The following is a 21263-nucleotide window of genomic DNA, read 5'->3' as shown; positions in this document are numbered from 1 at the left end:
ACAAAATCTTCCCCCTTGTGCCATCCTGGCGTTAAACGCCCAGAATGGTGCACATTCTGGCGTTTAACGCCCAAAACTATGCCCTTTTGGGCGTTAAACGCCCAGCCAGGCACCCTGGCTGGCGTTTAAACGCCAGTCTGTCTTCTTCACTGGGCATTTTGAATGCCCAGCTTTTTCTGTATAATTCCTCTGCAGTATGTTCTGAATCTTCAATTCTCTGTATTATTGACTTGAAAAGACACAAATTAAAAATATTTTTGGATTTTTAATAATAAGGAATAATCAAAATGCACTTAAAATCAAATAACAATGCATGCAAGACACCAAACTTAGCAGTTTGTATACCATTGACACTAACAAAATGAGAATGCATATAACAAAACACTCAAGTCAATAGAATTCAAAGATCAAAACAAGGAAATCATCAAGAACAACTTGAAGATCAATGAGGACACATGCATGAATGCAATAAGAACAGAAACATGCAATTGACACTTAGGATGAGACTCTAGAATCAAACAAGAAATATTTTTGGATTTTATGATTTTGTAATTTTTTTTGTGCTTTTTCGAAAATTAACTGAAAAGGAGAATAAAGGTATCAAAATTCTTAATGAGAATTCCAGGAATCATGCAATGTTAGTCTAAAGCTTTAGTCTAAAGAAATTAGACATGGCCGGCCAAGCTTCAGCAGGACAATGCATTCAAGAGCTAAATTGATGAGAATCAATCAGCTTTGGTGATGATAAGAACATCACCTTGAAACACTAGAATTCATTCTGAAGAACTCTGAAGAAAATTACCTAATCTAAGCAACAAGATGAACCGTCAGTTGTCCATACACAAAACAATCCCAGGCATTGTTACCAAAAGCTTGCTCAAAACATGAACAATCCCCGGCAACGGCGCCAAAAACTTGGTGCGCGAAATTGTGAACAATACTTTTTCACAACTCTCATAATCCCCGGTAATGGCTCCAAAAACGTGGTAGCTCAATACCATGGCATTACACAACTTCGCACAACTAACCAGCAAGTGCACTGGGTCGTCCAAGTAATACCTTACGTGAGTAAGGGTCGATCCCACGGAGATTGTTAGTATTGAAGCAAGCTATGGTCATCTTGTAAATCTTAGTCAGGAAGACTCAGATGTGAATGATGATGAACGAAAATAACATAAAAGATAAAGATAGTGATACTTATGTAATTCATTGGTAGGACTTCAGATAAGCGCATGAAGATGCCTTCCCTTCCGTCTCTCTGCTTTCCTACTGCCTTCATCCAATCCTTCTTACTCCTTTCCATGGCAAGCTCATGTAGGGTTTCACCGTTGTCAGTGGCTACCTCCCATCCTCTCATTGAAAGCGATTGCATATGCCCTGTCACGGTCATAGCGGAATTCATCTGTCGGTTCTCAATCAGGCCGGAATAGAATCCAGTGATTCTTTTGCGTCTGTCACTAACGCCCCGCCCTCAGGAGTTTGAAGCACGTCACAGTCATTCAATCATTGAATCCTACTCAGAATACCACAGACAAGGTTAGACCTTCCAGATTCTCTTGAATGCCGCCATCAGTTCTCGCCTATACCACGAAGATTCCGGTTAAAGAATCCAAGAGATATTCACTAAGCCTCGTATGCTTGTAGAACAAGAATGGTTGTCAGTCACCTTGTTCATGAGTGAGAATGATGATGAGTGTCACAGGTCATCACATTCATCAAGTTGAAGAACAAGTGATATCTTGGACAAAGAATAAGCGGAATTGAATAGAAGAACAATAGTAATTGCATTAATACTCGAGGTACAGCAGAGCTCCACACCTTAATCTATGGTGTGTAGAAACTCCACCGTTGAAAATACATAAGAACAAGGTCTAGGCATGGCCGTATGGCCAGCCCCCAAATGATCTAAGAACTAGATGTCCGAAGATGAAAATACAATAGCAAAAGGTCCTACTTATAGAAAACTAGTAGCCTAGGGTGTACAGAGATGAGTAAATGACATAAAAATCCACTTCCGGGCCCACTTGGTGTGTGCTTGGGCTGAGCAATGAAGCATTTTCGTGTAGAGACTCTTCTTGGAGTTAAACGCCAGCTTTTATGCCAGTTTGGGCGTTTAACTCCCATTTAGGTGCCAGTTCCGGCGTTTAACGCTGGAATTTCTTGAGGTGACTTTGAACGCCGGTTTGGGCCATCAAATCTTGGGCAAAATATGGACTATCATATATTGCTGGAAAGCCCAGGATGTCTACTTTCCAACGCCGTTGAGAGCGCGCCAATTGGGCTTCTGTAGCTCCAGAAAATCCACTTCGAGTGCAGGGAGGTCAGAATCCAACAGCATCTGCAGTCCTTTTCAGTCTCTGAATCAGATTTTTGCTCAGATCCCTCAATTTCAGCCAGAAAATACCTGAAATCACAGAAAAACACACAAACTCATAGTAAAGTCTAGAAAAGTGAATTTTAGCTAAAAACTAATAAAAATATACTAAGAACTCAACTAAAACTACTAAAAACATACTAAAAACAATGCCAAAAAGGGTACAAATTATCCGCTCATCAACCTACCTTATTTTAATTTAACTTTTTTGCACAAGACAGCAATAAGAAATGCTTGATTACAAGTAAGGCAAGTTGATTCCTTCGTGCCAAACAGAGTTAGAGTTTTGGTTCCATTTTTAGAGTTGTCTTCAGGGATTATTGAGTAATTTTTTAACTTTGAATTTGCTAGTATATTTCTTATAGGAAGGGCATCTTTGGGAATTGGGAAGGGTATATTAAATTGTGACTAAAAGAAAATCTTTTTACTAGTATACTTATTGGCAGGATTTATTGTAACTTTGAATCTCCCAATGATTTTTATTGTTGCTTTATGATGTGGAGGCTACTGTGAGTTATGAGATTGGAGTCATTTTCAGGTTTGATTTGCATTTATTTAATTTTCTATAGCGAATGTGATTTCTTTTCAAGTAGGTGCTTCTCTATGTGGATGAGAAGAAAATAGCAGCTTTATTTTTCCAATGATTGTTATGGTATTTAATTAAACTGATATAATCTGTAATGCAATTTTTTGTACCTTTGACTATTGTATCAACATGTAGATAACCTCTTTACTAAATCTGTTGCTCAGATATTCAGAAAAAAGAAGCCCAAAAAGTAAAACTCAAACTTGTTTACAATTTCATAATTACTAATGGGCCTATTTTGATCATCCCTTTCTTTGATGAACAAGTTCTCATAAAAAAGGATTGGTATAAGAAGTGAGGACCTAGAAGATTCATTGGAGTTGTTGATAAAGGGTTGTAGCATGTCCCTTTCATTTCCAAGGCTTGTGATTCCAGCAGCAATATATGGTATTTCGGTTCTGTCCCATCAGTATTTTACCAATGATTTCTTTGATTTTCAGGTAAAATTTGAAACTTATGCTATAAAATATTTGAAGTGCACATTACTAGACAAAACACATTCTCATGTGCATTAATATATATCATTCATTTCAACTTGTGCCGGTCATATTTGGGATGTTTGTGTACAAGGCTACAGTTCTAGTTCAAGTTTATAGAGACAATGAAGACTTGCAATTAGTATTTCCAGAAAATGACTTAATCAATTGAATGATATTTTATTTGAAGGTACTACAAGAAAAATACCCATTCAGCCACACTTTTTTTAAGCTACATTTGAAAAGCGTAGCCTATTCTATGAATAGGCTACGCTTTTCTCCGTGTTGCCTTTTTATGAGGGAAAAGGATACACAATTGTGGCATCATTTAAAAAGTGTAGCCTTAAGTATTATAGAAATCACTTATAAAGCGTAGCCTTAGATTAATATTTATGGGTTCACTTTTTGTATCAAAGGAAACGCTTTTAGAAGGTAGCTTATTTGTTAAGTTTTAAGGGCCAGTTTGGCTAAACTTCTTAAATAAGTTCTTTTGAAAAAGGAGCTTAAAATATAAGGACTTTTATTAATAATAACTTTTAAATAAGTTATTTTGAGTTTGGATAGTTATTATAGAAGTCCTTGTTTTAAAGTTGTGCATTAAATAAGAGTGATAAAATAGCTTTTGAAAATAGGAGAAGTCACATTTTTTAACTTTTTCAAAAGCTCTTAAATAACTTTTTGAAAAGTTAAAAGTTTATCTAAAAAATTGTACTAAACACATTAATGTAACTTTCTATAAGTCAAAAGTTGAAAAAAGTAACTTTTTGATGTTTCCCAAACGGACCCTAAGTACACTTAAAAAGTGATGCCTAATGTATCTAAAGCAAAAAACTTTACACTTGGTAACTTTTTTTTCCCTCTTTTTCTCGAAACACTTAGTGAAATTTTTGTAAATTCCTCTTTTTTCCCTCTTTTTCCTTCATCCCTGCACTGATCGTGAAACCACTCACCATCGCCACTGACCACTCACCATCGCGCAGAAACCCTCTCACCATCGCGAAGAAACCCACTCATCACCACTCACCACTGACTGTCACTCCTGTTCGCTCTCATCTCTGTGCTTCTCACCTTCGCCAACCCTGTCGCACACAACCCTCACCTTCGCCATTCTCGCCGTCGCTGATGACCGTCGCTGTTGCTGCACTGACCATCGCTCTTCTTCTCTGTTCTACCCTAATCGTCTTCTCCGTGCCCTAATCGCTGATGACCGTCGCTGTTCTGACCATCGCTGTTGCTGCGCCACCGTCACCATCGTCATCTCTGTGCTTCTCATCATCGTCTTCTCTGTGCTCACATCGTTGAATATGTATGTATTGATTTCTATTTGGTTCTGAAATTTCAGAGGTTTAGGGTTCCGATTTTAGGGGTTTTAATTTGGGAGTTTTAATCTGTGAAATACATATATATAGCTTGTTTTGATTTGCTTAATCTTGTTTTGATTGTTGTGTTTAATCAAGCAGGTTATATCTGTGAAGGCATTATCATTAATCTTGTTGTGGTGCAAACAAATAAGAAGTGATGCTCCACTAAACTCTGCTTTTATATTTATATGGCAATTCTTCTGGAGGAGTACCAGATCTCCCTATTCCTGCTCAGAGGTGCTTGGCATTTACATGAATTCTGGTATTAAAGCATTGCTCCTTTTTCATGATTAAAGTGCGTGATGATGTCCTTTGGTTGCTATGCACTTGTCTCATGGTTATTCCCTAAGCTATAGATCTCGAATTTTGATTCGGAAATGGTACCCAAATGAGTTATAGAAGTTAATTTCTAATTATTGAAGTGCCTGTCTTTTCCTTAGGGACATTGCCATCCTAAAATTCTGAAAGCCTTAACAGAGCAGGCAAAAAAGCTGACCCTGAGCTCTCGAGCCTTTTACAATGATCGGTTTCCACCATTTGCAGAGCATTTGACAAGTATGCTTGGTTATGATATGGTTCTTCCCATGAACACTGGTGCTGAAGGAGTGGAAATAGCTCTGAAATTAGCAAGAAAGTGGGGTTATGAAAAGAAAAGAATTCCCAAAGATGAGGTATAACAATGAGATCATCTTAACAGTAGTCATATCTTAATGTTTTACATTTTCCAAGGTTATGAGGCTGAAGTGAATGTTTGCTTAGTGTGGGTCTGTGGCCTAGTACACAAGGAATATCTCATGACATGCTAAGCTGAAATCCACAATACTTTATGACTTTATTTTTCCTCCCCCAACCCCCTTTTCTCTGTGGATATTAATAGTATTTGCAAAACTAAAGGGAGAAATGCTTTAGCTATGGCCTGAAGAATCTGTTTTGACATATGTTCTCAATAAATATTTTGGAAACTAAATGCTTGTAAGATGTATTGGTACTCCTCCTCTGCAAAGATAAAATGAAGGAAGTCTACTCTTCAAAATATAGCATCTTCTTTTCTGTTTATGAGATGCAGATTTGAATTTTCCTGGTGTTTGTCTATTTATGTTCACCGATACTTGTGGCAGGCTATTATTGTGTCATGTTGTGGCTGCTTCCATGGCCGTACACTAGCTGTTATATCTATGAGTTGTGACAATGAAGCTACCCGGGGTTTTGGTCCTTTATTGCCTGGCCATTTTAAAGTTGATTTTGGTGATGCAGAAGCCCTTGAAAGAATTTTTAAAGGTTCTTAGTGCTCCCATGCTTTGCTTTACATTTTCATCACTATATTTTAGTTTAAATTGACTGATCTTTGATTTTTTTTCTGTGAAAAAATTCAGAAAAAGGAGAACACATAGCTGGCTTTCTTTTGGAACCCATCCAGGGTGAAGCTGGGGTATGATCTTTTGAGAACACTTAATCTGCTTGGCAACACTCACCTTGTTGGTTGAATTGAAAATTGAGATGCTAAAGAAGTTGCTATATACATTATACCCTGATGTTATAGTTTGATGGTGTTATTTCCGGTCTCACCATTTGATTGTTTTATATTATGTTTACATACAGTGGGAAATCCTTGTTGCTTCTTCAAATTCTTTGGCCAAGAAAAAGATAAGTGTGCTTATAGATTTCATTTTGGTCAAGAGCCATGACATTCGGTTGAATATTCATATTTTTATTATGTTCTGATTTCTCAAAGTACATATCTCGGTTGCATCTTTTGATATGTTTTTATTATTTATTTGAAGGTAATCATTCCTCCGGATGGCTATTTGAAATCTGTTAGAGATCTTTGCACCAGATATAATGTGATGATGATTGCAGACGAAATACAAACTAGGTTAGCAAGAACAGGGAAGATACTGGCTTGTGACTGGGAAGAAGTTCGCCCAGATGTTGTGGTTAGAAAATAGAAATCAGCTTAACCTTGTGAATTGTATATCTTTTTATTCTTTCCCAGCTCTATGAGTTGAACCTTATTCTGTCTTTTTACTCAGATACTAGGGAAAGCATTGGGTGGAGGAGTTTTTCCTGTGAGTGCAGTTCTTGCAGACAAGGATGTAATGCTTTCTATAAAACCAGGAGAGCATGGAAGGTTTGATTTTATCATACAAATGCTTTTTATAAATGGTCCTTATTATGATTCCTTTATTTACATTTTCTTACCGATAGTTGTGACAGTTGTCTGAAGTTTTATACTTCTGTTTACCACTTGGCAATATTTTTTAGTCTTCTGTATAGGTCGAGTAATTTCATTTATTGAAATGAAAGCAAAGTTGTTTATTAATTAAACAAGAGAAGAGTGCTGAACTTCTTTGTATATTATTGATTACAGTACCTTTGGCGGGAATCCATTGGCCAGTGCTGAACTTCTTAAATCCTATGATTATAAAGTTTTACCTAAAGGAGCTAAAGCTACTGTCTCTCTATGGTTCAAGTACAAAACTTAATTATTTTGCTGTATAATTAATTTACCTAGCTATCTATCTTTTGCTTTATAATATCAATTTCAATATATCATTCTGAATTTGAAATCACCTCTGTCAGTTGCATTTGATGAAGATTTTGAAGCTCAACTAGCTGACAACAATGATGCAAGACTGGAAGTGTCTCTATTGGCGAGGAGCCCTGACCAAGAGCTGACTGAAGTTAGTAACTCAATAGTTGAACAAGTTGGCTTATAGCCCCCCCCCCCCCACCAACAAAAATGTCCTTAACATGATGATATTTCTATGATAATAAAAGAACATACTGATTTGCAATTTATTATAAGTGTGTTATTTCTTTGAATTTCTTGAAGCTCGTAACTTTGTAGTAATTCGCCACTTCTCTTACCAGGCATTTATAAGTATAATTATTATAAGTGTATTATAAGTATAATTATATATTTATTTTTATTTTATAATATTCAACTCATTTAAATAAAAATGCAGAATTATTATATATGTAATCATATTATTAACTATTATGTTGTATTAATAATTATTAGATATATATAGAAAAAAAATGAGACCTAAGGCTACACTTATATATAGTAGCTGTAGTATACAAAAAAAAGAGGGACCTAAGGCTACGCTTATAAAAAGTAGTTATGGTATACAATGTGGCTACGCTTTACAAGTGATGCAGTAGCGTTGAAAAGCGTAGCCTATTCTGGAAAAATGAAAGCTGAAAAGTGTAGCCTTTGGTCCTGGACAGCATCACTTGAAAAGCGTAGCCTATTCCCAAACGTCAAAAGTGTAGCCCTTGGTGCAGAAAAAACGTAGCCTTTGAGAATAGGCAACGGCTGAATAGGAATCACTCCAAAAAGCGTAGCCGTAGCCCAAAAAGCGTAGCCGTAGCCTAAGGCATCATTTTTTTTCACTTTTGGCTACACTTTTCAAGTGTACCTGAATGGGTGTTTTTCTTGTAGCGCGATGATATTGTGTATGTTACATATAATTTGCGTCTTAAATCTAGGTAATCTATATTTCATCCTTTTATTTCATATCATTAGATTTTGTATAGCTAATATACTAGGCTTATCATCTATTGTATTTAATTTGTTAGGAATGAAAGAAAAAAAAAGAAAGCAAAAGTCACAATATGATCCAATCGATATTGAAACTATTGATAAGGTTGATTTTTGGGTGACGGAAGAGGTTGTTGAAAAAGAACCTGATCTTCCAAGTAATATTGAAGACTTGCTTCGTGAGTATTATAGTTTATTGATCAGACAATAAATTACAATAGCTTTTATCTTTAATTTATTGATAATGTGTTATATTTTCTTAGATGAGATTGATGCTGATTTAGATCAAGGTGGTGGTGGTGGTAGTACTAGTACATTTTATGCTGCACCACTTGCTTTTTCTGGTCCAAGTAGTGGAAATAAAGGTGATGAGATCAATGAGGCAAATCTGCAGCAAATTATGGAGGATTTTGATGATTGATGACAAACTTGGATCATTTTGATGATGCTATGTTAGGTTTGATTGGTTGTTTGTTGACTTTTGAACTTTGAATTTGTATTTGAATGGGATTATAACATTTGGTTTATGTAGTACTTTTAATTTGAATGATATTTTAAAGTTTAGATTAGACTATAATTATATTTTCATGTGCTTATTTATATTTTAATTATTATTTTATTATAAAACGGTTTTTACGGTTCAACCACGGTCAAACCGGTTGAACCTATGAACCAGTAAACCAGTGCCTAGAGCGGTTCGATGATCGGTTCGGTTTTTAGAACCTTGCACTTTCCCATTCAATGTTTTTTTGGTGAAAGAATGATTGGTGAAAAGGTTTATAAAGTTGTTTTTTATTACAATGGCTTAGGACATAGGAGATAGTTTAACGTAAAAGGATCCAAGAAGATTTGGATACCTAAGGTCACTTAAGCTTGTTTTGTAGGTGTGCCTAGCATCCAAACGGAAGGAGAATATGTGGTATATGGACAGCGGATGCTCTAGGCATATGACCGGAAAGACAACCTTCTTCATAAAGCTTGATGAATATGATGGAGGACTTGTCACTTTTGGTGATGATGCAAAAGGAAAAATAGTGGCTATTGGAAAAGTTGGTAAAAATTTTTCATCTTGTATAAATGATGTCCTTCTTGTACATGGTTTGAAACATAATCTACTTAGTATTAGTCAATTGTGTGATTTGGGTTTTGAAGTTATTTTTAGGAAGTTTGTATGTTTGGTTGTTTGTGAAAAAACTGGGGATATTTTATTTGAAGCTAAAAGATGCAATAATGTGTATGGATTGACTCTTGAAGATTTGAAAGAACAAAATGTAACATGTTTTACCTCTCTTGAATCTGAAAAATGGCTATGGCATAGAAAGTTGGGTCATGCTAGCATGTACCAAATTTCTAAGCTAGTCAAGAAAAATTTGGTTAGAGGAATTCCAAACATCAAGTTTGATAAGGATCTTACTTGTGATGCTTGCCAATTGGGCAAACAAGTAAAATCCCCTTTTAAATCAAAAGATGGAATCTCAATCAAAAGGCCATTGGAGATGTTACATATTGATCTTTTCGGTCCTACTAGAACTCAAAGTTTGGGAGGTAAACACTATGGTCTTGTGGTGGTAGATGATTGCTCTAGATTTGGTTGGGTACTTTTCCTTGCTTATAAGAATGATGCTTTTCATGCCTTCTCCACTCTTTGCAAGAAAATTCAAAATGAAAAAGATTTAAAAATTGCCCATTTGAGAAGTGATCACGGAAGAGAATTTGAAAACCAAGATTTTGAAAAATTCTGTGATGACTTAGGAATTTCTCATAACTTTTCATGCCCTAGAACACCTCAACAAAATGGGGTGGTTGAGAGAAGGAATAGAAGCCTTCAAGAGATGACTAGGGCCATACTTTGTGAGAATGAGATTCCTAAATTTTTATGGGCTGAAGCTGTGAATATAGCTTGCTACATTTTGAATAGGACAATCATTAGAAAAGGGTTGAAGAAAACCCCTTATGAGCTATGGAAAGGAACCCCTCCAAATCTTAAGTACTTTCATGTTTTTGGATGCAAATGCTTAGTACTCAACAATAAAGAAAATCTTGGAAAATTTGATCCAAAATCCTATGAAAGAATGTTTGTTGGATATTCCACCACAAGCAAGGCCTATAGAGTTTATCTCAAAGAGCATAGAATCATAGAGGAATCCATACATGTTACTTTTTGTGATTCTAATTTAATTCCCAGTATTGTGATAGATAATGATTCAGATGGTGAAGAAGCTAGAACAAGTAAAGAAATTTCCAAATTTGTTCAAAATGAAGAATCTGCCAGTCCAGTTTTGTCTTGTCAGATTGAAGGAGACATTTCCATTTTGTCTCCTGAGCAGACACGAGAAACTGAAACAGTGAGACCACCAGAAGCTCATCAAAGCTCAACACCACTTAGAAAGCCCAGAGAATGGAAGTCTATGAGGGGTTATCCTTATGACTTTATCATTGGTGATCCCTCTAAAGGTGTAACAACAAGATCCTCAACCAAAAGGCAATCCGAACCAAGCAATTTTGTCCTCTTGTCACAAATGGAACCCAACAATGTCAAACAAGCACTTGAAGATCCATCATGGGTTAAAGCAATGCAAGAAGAGCTTGCTCAATTTGACAAGAATGAGGTTTGGACACTAGTACCCCATCCGGATGGTAAGAAAGTTACGGGTACTAAATGGGTATTTAAAAATAAACTTGGTGAGGATGGACAAGTTGTTCGTAACAAGGCTAGATTAGTGGCCCAAGGTTACGATCAAGAAGAGAGTATATATTTTGATGAGTCTTTTACTCCGGTAGCTAGAATGGAAGCAATTAGGTTGCTTCTTGCCTATGCTGCCCATAAGGGTTTCAAAATGTTTCAAATGGATGTTAAATGTGCTTTCCTTAATGGCTTTATTGATAGAGAAGTGTATGTGGCACAACCCCCCCGGTTTTGAGGATAAAGAGTTTCCAAATCATGTTTTCAAACTAACTAAGGCTCTTTATGGTCTTAGACAAGCTCCAAGAGCTTGGTATGAAAGGCTTAGTGCCTTCTTGTTGGAAAATCATTTTCAAAGGGGTACCACTGATACTATTTTATTTATTAAAGTATCTAATGATGATATACTCCTTGTTCAAGTTTATGTTGATGACATTGTATTTGGATCGGCCAATGTATCCTTGTGTGAAGAGTTTGGAAAACTCATGACTAGTGAGTTTGAGATGAGTTTAATGGGAGAGCTAACTTTCTTTCTTGGCCTCTAAATTAAACAAACTCATAGTGGTACTTTTATTCACCAAGGAAAGTATGCAAAAAAACTTATAAAAAAGTTTGGCCTAGAAAATTCCAAACCAATGGGTACACCAATGCATCCTAATGAAACAAGGTATAGAGGAATGATAGGTTCTTTTATGTACCTTACCTCCTCTAGACCGGATATTGTCCAAAGTGTGGGTGTATGCTCAAGGTTTCAATCTCACCCAAAAGAATCCCATCTTTCAGCTGTTAAGCACATCATTAGATACATTAAGGGGACTTGTAATTATGGATTATGGTATCCTAAATCTGATGACTTTTGTACAATAGGGTTTTGTGATGCAGATTATGCGGGAGATAGAGTGGATAGACGAAGCACATCCAGCATGTGTTGCTTTCTTGGAAGCTCACTCAACATGTGGTCAAGCAAAAAGCAAGCCACAGTGGCTTTATCCACAGCTGAAGCTGAATACATTTCCGCATCTGCATGTTGCTCTCAATTAATTTGGTTAAAAACACAGTTGGAAGATTACAAATTAAAGATCAATAGTATACCCTTATTTTGTGATAACATGAGTGCTATAAACATTTCAAAAAATCCTGTTCTGCACTCAAGAACCAAGCACATTGAGATAAAATATCATTTCATTAGAGAACATGTGCAACAGGGTACTATTGATATTCAATTTGTAAAATCTGAAGACCAAATTGCTGATATTCTTACAAAACCCTTCTGTGAAGACAGATTCTGCACATAGAGAAAAAGTTTGGGAATGTTTGATTTAAGTTCCATTGATAATTTGTGAAATATTTGACTCAGTTCAGTTTTGTCTCGTAGGAATGGATGACGAATGGATTTTTGACGGTTTAGAATTTCACAAATGAATTCTCGTTGCAAGTATAGTTTCTAAACCAACAATAATCCTTTCATACAAAAGATTGTTTGTCACAAGTAACAAACCCCTAAAATTAATAACCGAAGTATTCAAACCTCGGGTCGTTCTCCCTAGGAATTACAATAAAGTGTCTTGTTATTGGTTTGAGTTGTTTTGGGGTTTTGATATGAAGCATGAAAGATAAATGGCAAGAAAGTAAACTAACAACTATAAAAGGTTCTTGGCAAGGTATGAAAATTAGAAGTTCTATCCTAGTTATCCTTCTCAATTGTGATGAGAATTGTTCATTGCTACCACTTAGTTAACCCTTACTAAAGAAAGGAAAGTCAAGTGGATGAATTGACTTGAGCCACAAGCCCTAGCCAACTCCCAAGGAAAGACTAGCTTTAGTGCACTCCAAACCAATTAGCAATCTCTCCAATTATCAATCAACAAAGGAATTATATAACTCAAGTGTCACTAATTACTCTACCTAGGCCAAGAGGAACAAAATCTACACTAAAACTAAAAGAGACATTTCAACAAACACATAGAGTGCAATACAAGTAAACAACATAAATTGCAAGAATTAAAGAGAGATCTAACTATAAAAGCAAAAGATCAATAATAGAAAAGCAAAGAGGAACAATTATTATGAATTACCTCTTATTGAATTGAAAGAATGTAGAGGGAACAATACTAGATCTACAACAAAATGTAAGAACAACATAAAGGAAATTACAACAAAAGAGTAGAAGAAGAATGAATATAACAACAAGGAATTAAGAGGATAGAAGTAGAAGAAAGCAAAGATTAAAATCTAGATCTAAGAACTAATCCTAATCCTAATCCTAGAGAGAAGTGAGAGCTTCTCTCTCTAGAAACTACTTCTAAACTACTAAACTAAATTAATGGTAACTAACATATGTTTCCCTCTTCACTCCTTGACTTAAATAGCATCAGAAATGAGTTGGATTGGGCCCATAAGGCTTCTAAAATCGCTGGCCACGTTTTGCTTTAAGTGGACTAGGTGGCAGCAACGGCGCGTGCGCGTACTTTGCGCGTGCGCGCCACCATACGTGTAGCAATTATGGCAAATATTATATCGTTTCGAATCCCCGGATGTTAGCTTTCCAACCCAACTGGAACCGCATCATTTGGACCTCTGTAGCTCAAGTTATGGTCGTTTAAGTGCGAAGAGGTCGGCTTGACAGCTTTCCGGTTCTTTCATTTCTTCACGAGTTCTCCAACTTTTCATGCTTCTTTCTTCATTTCCTTGATCCAATCTTTGCCTTCTAAATCTGAAATCACTTAGCAAACATATCAAGGCATCTAATGGAATCAAGGAGAATTAAATTTAGCTATTTTAAGACCTAAAAAGCATGTTTTCACTCTTAAGCACAATTAAAGGAGAATATACAAAACCATGCTATTTCATTGAATAAATGTGGGTAAAAGGTTATAAAATCCCCTAAAATCAATACAAGATAAACCGTCAAAATGGGGTTTGTCAACCTCCCCACACTTAAACCAAGCATGTCCTCATGCTTAAACCAAGAGAAAGCAAAGGGATCAACATTTATTCAATGAAAACTAACTAAATGCAATCTACCTATATGCAACTATCTACATGAATGCAATTGCTTGGTCAAAATAAATCAATTCCCAAGAAGCATATATAAGCACAAGGGCTAAGGACTAGCAAGTCTAATCCACAATTGAATTGAGTTATTAAATATTTTTACAAACTTGCATGAAGAGATGATCATAGGTGAAAACATGTAATTGAGCATCGAACCCTCACCGGTAGTGTTTGCACTCTATTCGCTCAAGTGTTTAGGGTCGATTCTCTCAATTCTCTCCTAATCATGCTTTCTAAGATTTGTTTTTCATCTCACAAGCAACAAATATTTCATGCATGCATACATATATCATGAGGTCTTTTATTAGGTTGTAATGGGGTTAGGGTCAAGGTAGGATGCATATTTGGTCAAGTGAACTTGAAATTTGAATCTTTGATAAGCTTAAACTTCCCACCTCACCTATGACATCCTATACAATTAAATTCCAACCTAACTACCCATTTTTCACTCTTTCACATACTCATGTATTTTCTTTTCATTTCACAACACTTATGCATTGATTTTATTGAGCTATACTTTGATTTGGGGCATTTTGTCCCCTTTTTTATTTCTTTCTTTTTTTATATATTTTTTCTTTTCCATATTATTTTTTTTTCTTTTTCTTTTGTTTTTCTCATTTTTTTTCTTTCTATATACAAGAGCATCAATGCATAAGGTTTTACATTTGATCAATACATGAGTATGTATCCAATTCCCAATATTTTCAATAACAATTCAAAATACCCTTTTATTCACCCAATGTCCCAAGGTTCCCACACTTGAATGATACTCACACACTCTAGCCTAAGCTAATCAAAGATCCAAATAAGGACTTTTATTGTTTTTCGCTTTAAGGCTTGTAATGTGCTAAAATTAATAACAAGTGGGTTAATTGTAGGCTCGAATTTGGCTAACAAAGGAAGATAAAAGGTAAGGCCATTTGGGTAAGTGAGCTAACGAAATGATGGCCTCAATCATATAAATGCATGAATACACAAAATAATGGACATAAAGAATCAAACAAATCGAAGATTACAATCATAGGAAGAGAATAATGCACACAAGAAGGAAAATAAGTGGTTATAGGATGTAACCACACCATTAGGCTCAAATCTCACTTGCTTGTGTTCTTAGCTCAAAAATATGATCCACAAGATATATAATTCAAGCAAGTTCTATGAAAAGTTTTTTTTACTCAAATCAATTAAGGTGCCCTATAGATAGAAATCTTGAAAATTTTCATTATTTTGACTAAGCTTATTGTGTATACATATGCAAAAATTAAGAGAATGCAAGTAAAAGTCCTAAAATCCTAGAATGAAATGCAAAAGTGTTGGGATTAGAAACTTGTCACCCAAAATCGCCGAACGGTCGGACGACCTCCCCACACTTAAAAGTTTGCACCGTCCTCGGTGCATACAAAGAAGAGCAGGGTGGATGGGTTGCTACAATTGATGAGCTCCTCAAATGGTAGTGCGGATGACTTGTTTGTTGCCCCATTTAAAAGCTTTTCCTTTCTCCCTCCTTGGTGGCTGGTGCGCGAAATTGTGAACAATACTTTTTCACAACTCTCATAATCCCCGGTAATGGCTCCAAAAACGTGGTAGCTCAATACCATGGCATTACACAACTTCGCACAACTAACCAGCAAGTGCACTGGGTCATCCAAGTAATACCTTACGTGAGTAAGGGTCGATCCCACGGAGATTGTTAGTATTGAAGCAAGCTATGGTCATCTTGTAAATCTTAGTCAGGCAGACTCAATTGGGTATAGTGATAAACGAATAAAGCATAAAGATAAAGATAGAGATACTTATGTATATCATTAGTGAGAGCTTCAGATAAGCGTATGAAGATGCCTTCCCTTCCGTCTCTCTGCTTTCCTACAGTCTTCATCCAATCCTTCTTACTCCTTTCCATGGCAAGCTCATGTAGGGTTTCACCGTTGTCAGTGGCTACCTCCCATCCTCTCATTGAAAGCGATTGCATATGCCCTGTCACGGTCATAGCGGAATTCATCTGTCGGTTCTCAATCAGGCCGGAATAGAATCCAGTGATTCTTTTGCGTCTGTCACTAACGCCCCGCCCTCAGGAGTTTGAAGCACGTCACAGTCATTCAATCATTGAATCCTACTCAGAATACCACAGACAAGGTTAGACCTTCCAGATTCTCTTGAATGCCGCCATCAGTTCTCGCCTATACCACGAAGATTCCGGTTAAAGAATCCAAGAGATATTCACTAGAGCCTCGAATGCTTGTAGAACAAGAGTGGTTGTCAGTCACTTTGTTCATGGGTGAGAATGATGATGAGTGTCAATCATCACCTTCATCAAGTTGAAGAACAAGTGATATCTTGGACAAAGAACAAGCGGAATTGAATAGAAGAACAATAGTAATTGCATTAATACTCGAGGTACAGCAGAGCTCCACACCTTAATCTATGGTGTGTAGAAACTCCACCGTTGAAAATACATAAGAACAAGGTCTAGGCATGGCCGTGAGGCCAGCCCCCAAATGATCTAAGAACTAGATGTCCGAAGATGAAAATACAATAGCAAAAGGTCCTACTTATAGAAAACTAGTAGCCTAGGGTGTACAGAGATGAGTAAATGACATAAAAATCCACTTCCGGGCCCACTTGGTGTGTGCTTGGGCTGAGCAATGAAGCATTTTCGTGTAGAGACTCTTCTTGGAGTTAAACGCCAGCTTTTATGCCAGTTTGGGCGTTTAACTCCCATTTAGGTGCCAGTTCCGGCGTTTAACGCTGGAATTTCTTGAGGTGACTTTGAACGCCGGTTTGGGCCATCAAATCTTGGGCAAAGTATGAACTATCATATATTGCTGGAAAGCCCAGGATGTCTACTTTCCAACGCCATTGAGAGCGCGCCAATTGGGCTTCTGTAGCTCCAGAAAATCCACTTCGAGTGCAGGGAGGTCAGAATCCAACAGCATCTGCAGTCCTTTTCAGTCTCTGAATCAGATTTTTGCTCAGATCCCTCAATTTCAGCCAGAAAATACCTGAAATCACAGAAAAACACACAAACTCATAGTAAAGTCCAGAAAAGTGAATTTTAGCTAAAAACTAATAAAAATATACTAAGAACTCAACTAAAACTACTAAAAACATACTAAAAACAATGCCAAAAAGGGTACAAATTATCCGCTCATCACAACACCAAACTTAAATTGTTGCTTGTCCCCAAGCAACTGAAAATCAAATAAGATAAAAAGAAGAGAATATACTATAGACTCCAAATTATCAATGAAACTTAGCTCCAAATTAGATGAGCGGGACTAGTAGCTTTTTGCCTCCGAACAGTTTTGGCATCTCACTTTATCCTCTGAGGTTCAGAATGATTGGCTTCTTCAGGAACTCAGAATCCAGATAGTGTTATTGATTCTCTTAGTTAAGTATGATGATTCTTGAACACAGCTACTTATTGAGTCTTGGCCGTGGCCCAAAGCACTCTGTCTTCCAGTATTACCACCGGATACATACATGCCACAGACACATAATTGGGTGAACCTTTTCAGATTGTGACTCAGCTTTGCTAGAGTCCCCAATTAGAGGTGTCCAAGGTTCTTAAGCACACTCTTTTTGCCTTGGATCACAACTTTATTTCTTTCTTTTTCTTTCTTTTTCTCTTTTTCCCCTTTTTTTTCGTTTTTCTCTTTCTCTCTTTTTTTTTTCTTTTTTTTTTGTGTATTCACTGCTTTTTCTTGCTTCAAGAATCATTTTTATGATTTTTCAGATCCTCAGTAACATGTCTCCTTTTTTCATCATTCTTTCAAGAGCCAACAATTTTAACATTCATGAACCACAAATTCAAAAGACATATGCACTGTTCAAGCATACATTCAGAAAACAAAAAGTATTGTCACCACATCAAACTAATTAAGCTAGTTTTAAAGATGAATTTGAAATCCTGTACTTCTTGTTCTTTTGTGATTAAAAACAGTTTTCATTTAAGAAAGGTGATGGATTCATAGGACATTCATAACTTTAAGGCATAGACACTAAGACACTAATGATCATAAGACACAAACATGGATAAACATAAAGCATAATTTTCAAAAAACAGAAAAATAAAGAACAAGGAGATTAAAGAACGGGTCCACCTTAGTGATGGCGGCTTGTTCTTCCTCTTGAAGGTCTTGAGCTCCTCAATGTCTCTTCCTTGTCTTTGTTGCTCTTCTCTCATGATTCTTTGATCTTCTCTAATTTCATGGAGGATGATGGAGTGTTCTTGATGCTCCACCCTTAGTTGTCCCATGTTGGAACTCAATTCTCCTAGGGAGGTGTTAATTTGCTCCCAATAGTCTTGTGGAGGAAAGTGCCTCCCTTGAGGTATCTCAGGGATCTCATGATGAGAGGGGTCTCTTGTTTGCTCCATCCTTTTCTTAATGATGGGCTTGAGGTCATGCCTTCTCAGTTGAACCGGCTTTGAATGCCATAAATGGTTATGGAAAAACAAAAAGCAATGCTTTTTCCACACCAAACTTAAAAGGTTTGCTCGTCCTCGAGCAAAAGAAGAAAGAAGACAGTAGAAGAAGAAGAAATGAGGAAGAAGGGAATGGCTTTGTGTTTCGGCCATTAGGGGCAGAAGTAGTGTTTGGGGTGTGTGGTAAAGAAGAGAGAGGGTGGTGGGGTTGGTGGGGATCCTGTGGGGTCCACAGATCCTGAGGTGTCAAGGAAAAGTCATCCATGCACCAAATGGCAATCAAAATCACGTTTTGTGCCAAATCTGGCGTTAAACGCCGGGCTGATGCCCATTCCTGGCGTTTAACGCCAGGTTCTTGCCCTTTTCTGGCGTTTAACGCCAGTCTGGTGCCCCTTTCTGGCGTTAAACGCCCAGAATGGTGCCAGACTGGGCGTTAAACGCCCAACTGCTAGCCTCACTGGCGTTTAAACGCCAGTGAGTTCTTCCTCTAGGATGTGCTGTTTTTCTTCCTGTTTTTCATTCTGTTTTTGCTTTTTCAATGGATTTTGTGACTTCTTATGATCATTAACCTACAAAAAAAAACATAAAATAACAAAAGAAAATATATAAAATATAATCATTGGGTTGCCTCCCAACAAGCGCTTCTTTAATGTCAGTAGCTTGACAGAGGACTCTCATGGAGCCTCACATTTTCTCAGAGCACTGTTGGAACCTCCCAACACCAAACTTAGAGTTTGAATGTGGGGGTTCAACACCAAACTTAGAGTTTGGTTGTGGCCTCCCAACACCAAACTTAGAGTTTGACTGTGGGGGCTCTGTTTGTCTCTGATTTGAGAGAAGCTCTTCATGCTTCCTCTCCATGATGACAGAGGGGTATCCTTGAGCCTTAAACACATGTGATTTTTCATTCACTTGAATGATCAGTTCACCTCTATCAACATCAATTACAGCCTTTGCTGTGGCTAGGAAGGGTCTGCCAAGGATGATGGATTCATCCATGCACTTCCCAGTCTCTAGGACTATGAAATCAGTAGGGATGTAATGGTCTTCAACTTTTACCAAAACATTCTCTACAAGTCCATGAGCTTGTTTCTTTGAATTGTCTGCCATCTCTAGTGAGATTCTTGCAGCTTGTACCTCAAAGATCCCTAGCTTCTCCATTACAGAGAGAGGCATGAGGTTTACTCTTGACCCTAAGTCACACAGGGCCTTGTTGAAGGTCATGGTGCCTATGGTACAAGGTATGGAAAACTTCCCAGGATCTTGTCTCTTTTGAGGTAATTTCTGCCTAGACAAGTCATCCAGTTCTTTGGTGAGCAAAGGAGGTTCATCCTCCCAAGTCTCATTTCCAAACAACTTGTCATTTAGCTTCATGATTGCTCCAAGGTATTTAGCAACTTGCTCTTCAGTGACATACTCATCCTCTTCAGAGGAAGAATACTCATCAGAGCTCATGAAAGGCAGAAGTAAGTCCAATGGAATCTCTATGGTCTCATTTTGAGCCTCAGATTCTCATGGTTCCTCATTAGGGAACTCAGTGGAAGCTAGTGCACGTCCATTGAGGCCTTCCTCAGTGGCGTTCACTGCCTCTCCTTCCTCTCTAAATTCGGCCATGTTGATGGCCTTGCACTCTCCTTTTGGATCTTCTTCTGTATTGCTTGGGAGAGTACTAGGAGGGAGTTCAGTAATTTTCTTACTCAGCTGTCCCACTTGTGCCTCCAAATTCCTAATGGAGGATCTTGTTTCAGTCATGAAACTTTGAGTGGTTTTGATTAGATCAGAGACCATGGTTGCTAAGTCAGAGGGGTTCTGCTTAGAATTCTCTGTCTGTTGCTGAGAAGATGATGGAAAAGGCTTGCCATTGCTAAACCTGTTTCTTCCACCATTGTTGTTGTTGAAACCTTGTTGAGGTCTCTCTTGATTCTTCCATGAGAAGTTTGGGTGATTTCTCCATGAAGAATTATAGGTGTTTCCATAGGGTTCTCCTAGGTAATTCACCTCTTCCATTGAAGGGTTCTCAGGATCATAAGTTTCTTCTTTAGATGAAACATCCTTAGTACTGCTAGGTGCATTCTACATTCCAGACAGACTTTGAGAAATCAAATTGACTTGTTGAGTCAATATCTTGTTCTGAGCCAATATGGCATTCAGAGTATCAATCTCAAGAACTCCTTTCTTCTGACTAGTCCCATTGTTAACAGGATTCCTTTCAGAAGTGTACATGAATTGGTTATTTGCAACCATTTCAATTAGCTCTTGAGCCTCTGTAGGCGTCTTCTTCAGATGAAGAGATCCTCCAGCAGAGCTATCCAAAGATATCTTGGATAGTTCAGAGAGACCATCATAGAAAATACCTATAATGCTCCATTCAGAAAGCATGTCAGATGGGCATTTTCTGATTAATTGTTTGTATCTTTTCCAAGCTTCATAGAGGGATTCTTCATCCTTCTGTTTGAAGGTTTGGACTTCCACTCTAAGCTTACTCCATCTTTGAGGTGGAAAGAACTTTGCCAGGAAGGCATTGACTAGCTTTTCCCAAGAGTCCAGGCTTTCTTTAGGTTGAGAGTCCAACCATATTCTAGCTCTGTCTCTTACAGCAAAAGGGAATAGCATAAGTCTATAGACTTCAGGGTCTACCCCATTAGTCTTGACTGTGTCACAGATTTGCAAGAATTCAGCTAAGAACTGATGAGGATTTTCCAATGGAAGTCCATGGAACTTGCAATTCTGTTGCATTAGAGAAACTAATTGAGGCTTAAGCT

The 21263-nt window shown here is 37.3% G+C and overlaps 1 non-coding gene across 1 annotated transcript; it reads left to right on the top strand.

Annotated features, from left to right (window-relative positions):
- Positions 1 to 20878: 20878 nt before the first annotated feature.
- On the top strand, positions 20879 to 20982 carry LOC130958777 (small nucleolar RNA R71). Its single transcript, XR_009077883.1, has one exon. It is a non-coding gene; the product is annotated as a small nucleolar RNA R71 (small nucleolar RNA).
- The last annotated feature ends 281 nt before the right edge of the window (positions 20983 to 21263 follow it).

The sequence above is a fragment of the Arachis stenosperma genome, chromosome 10 (genome assembly GCF_014773155.1).
Source record: "Arachis stenosperma cultivar V10309 chromosome 10, arast.V10309.gnm1.PFL2, whole genome shotgun sequence".
NCBI lineage: Eukaryota > Viridiplantae > Streptophyta > Magnoliopsida > Fabales > Fabaceae > Arachis > Arachis stenosperma.
This window is presented reverse-complemented; position numbering and strand designations above follow the sequence as displayed.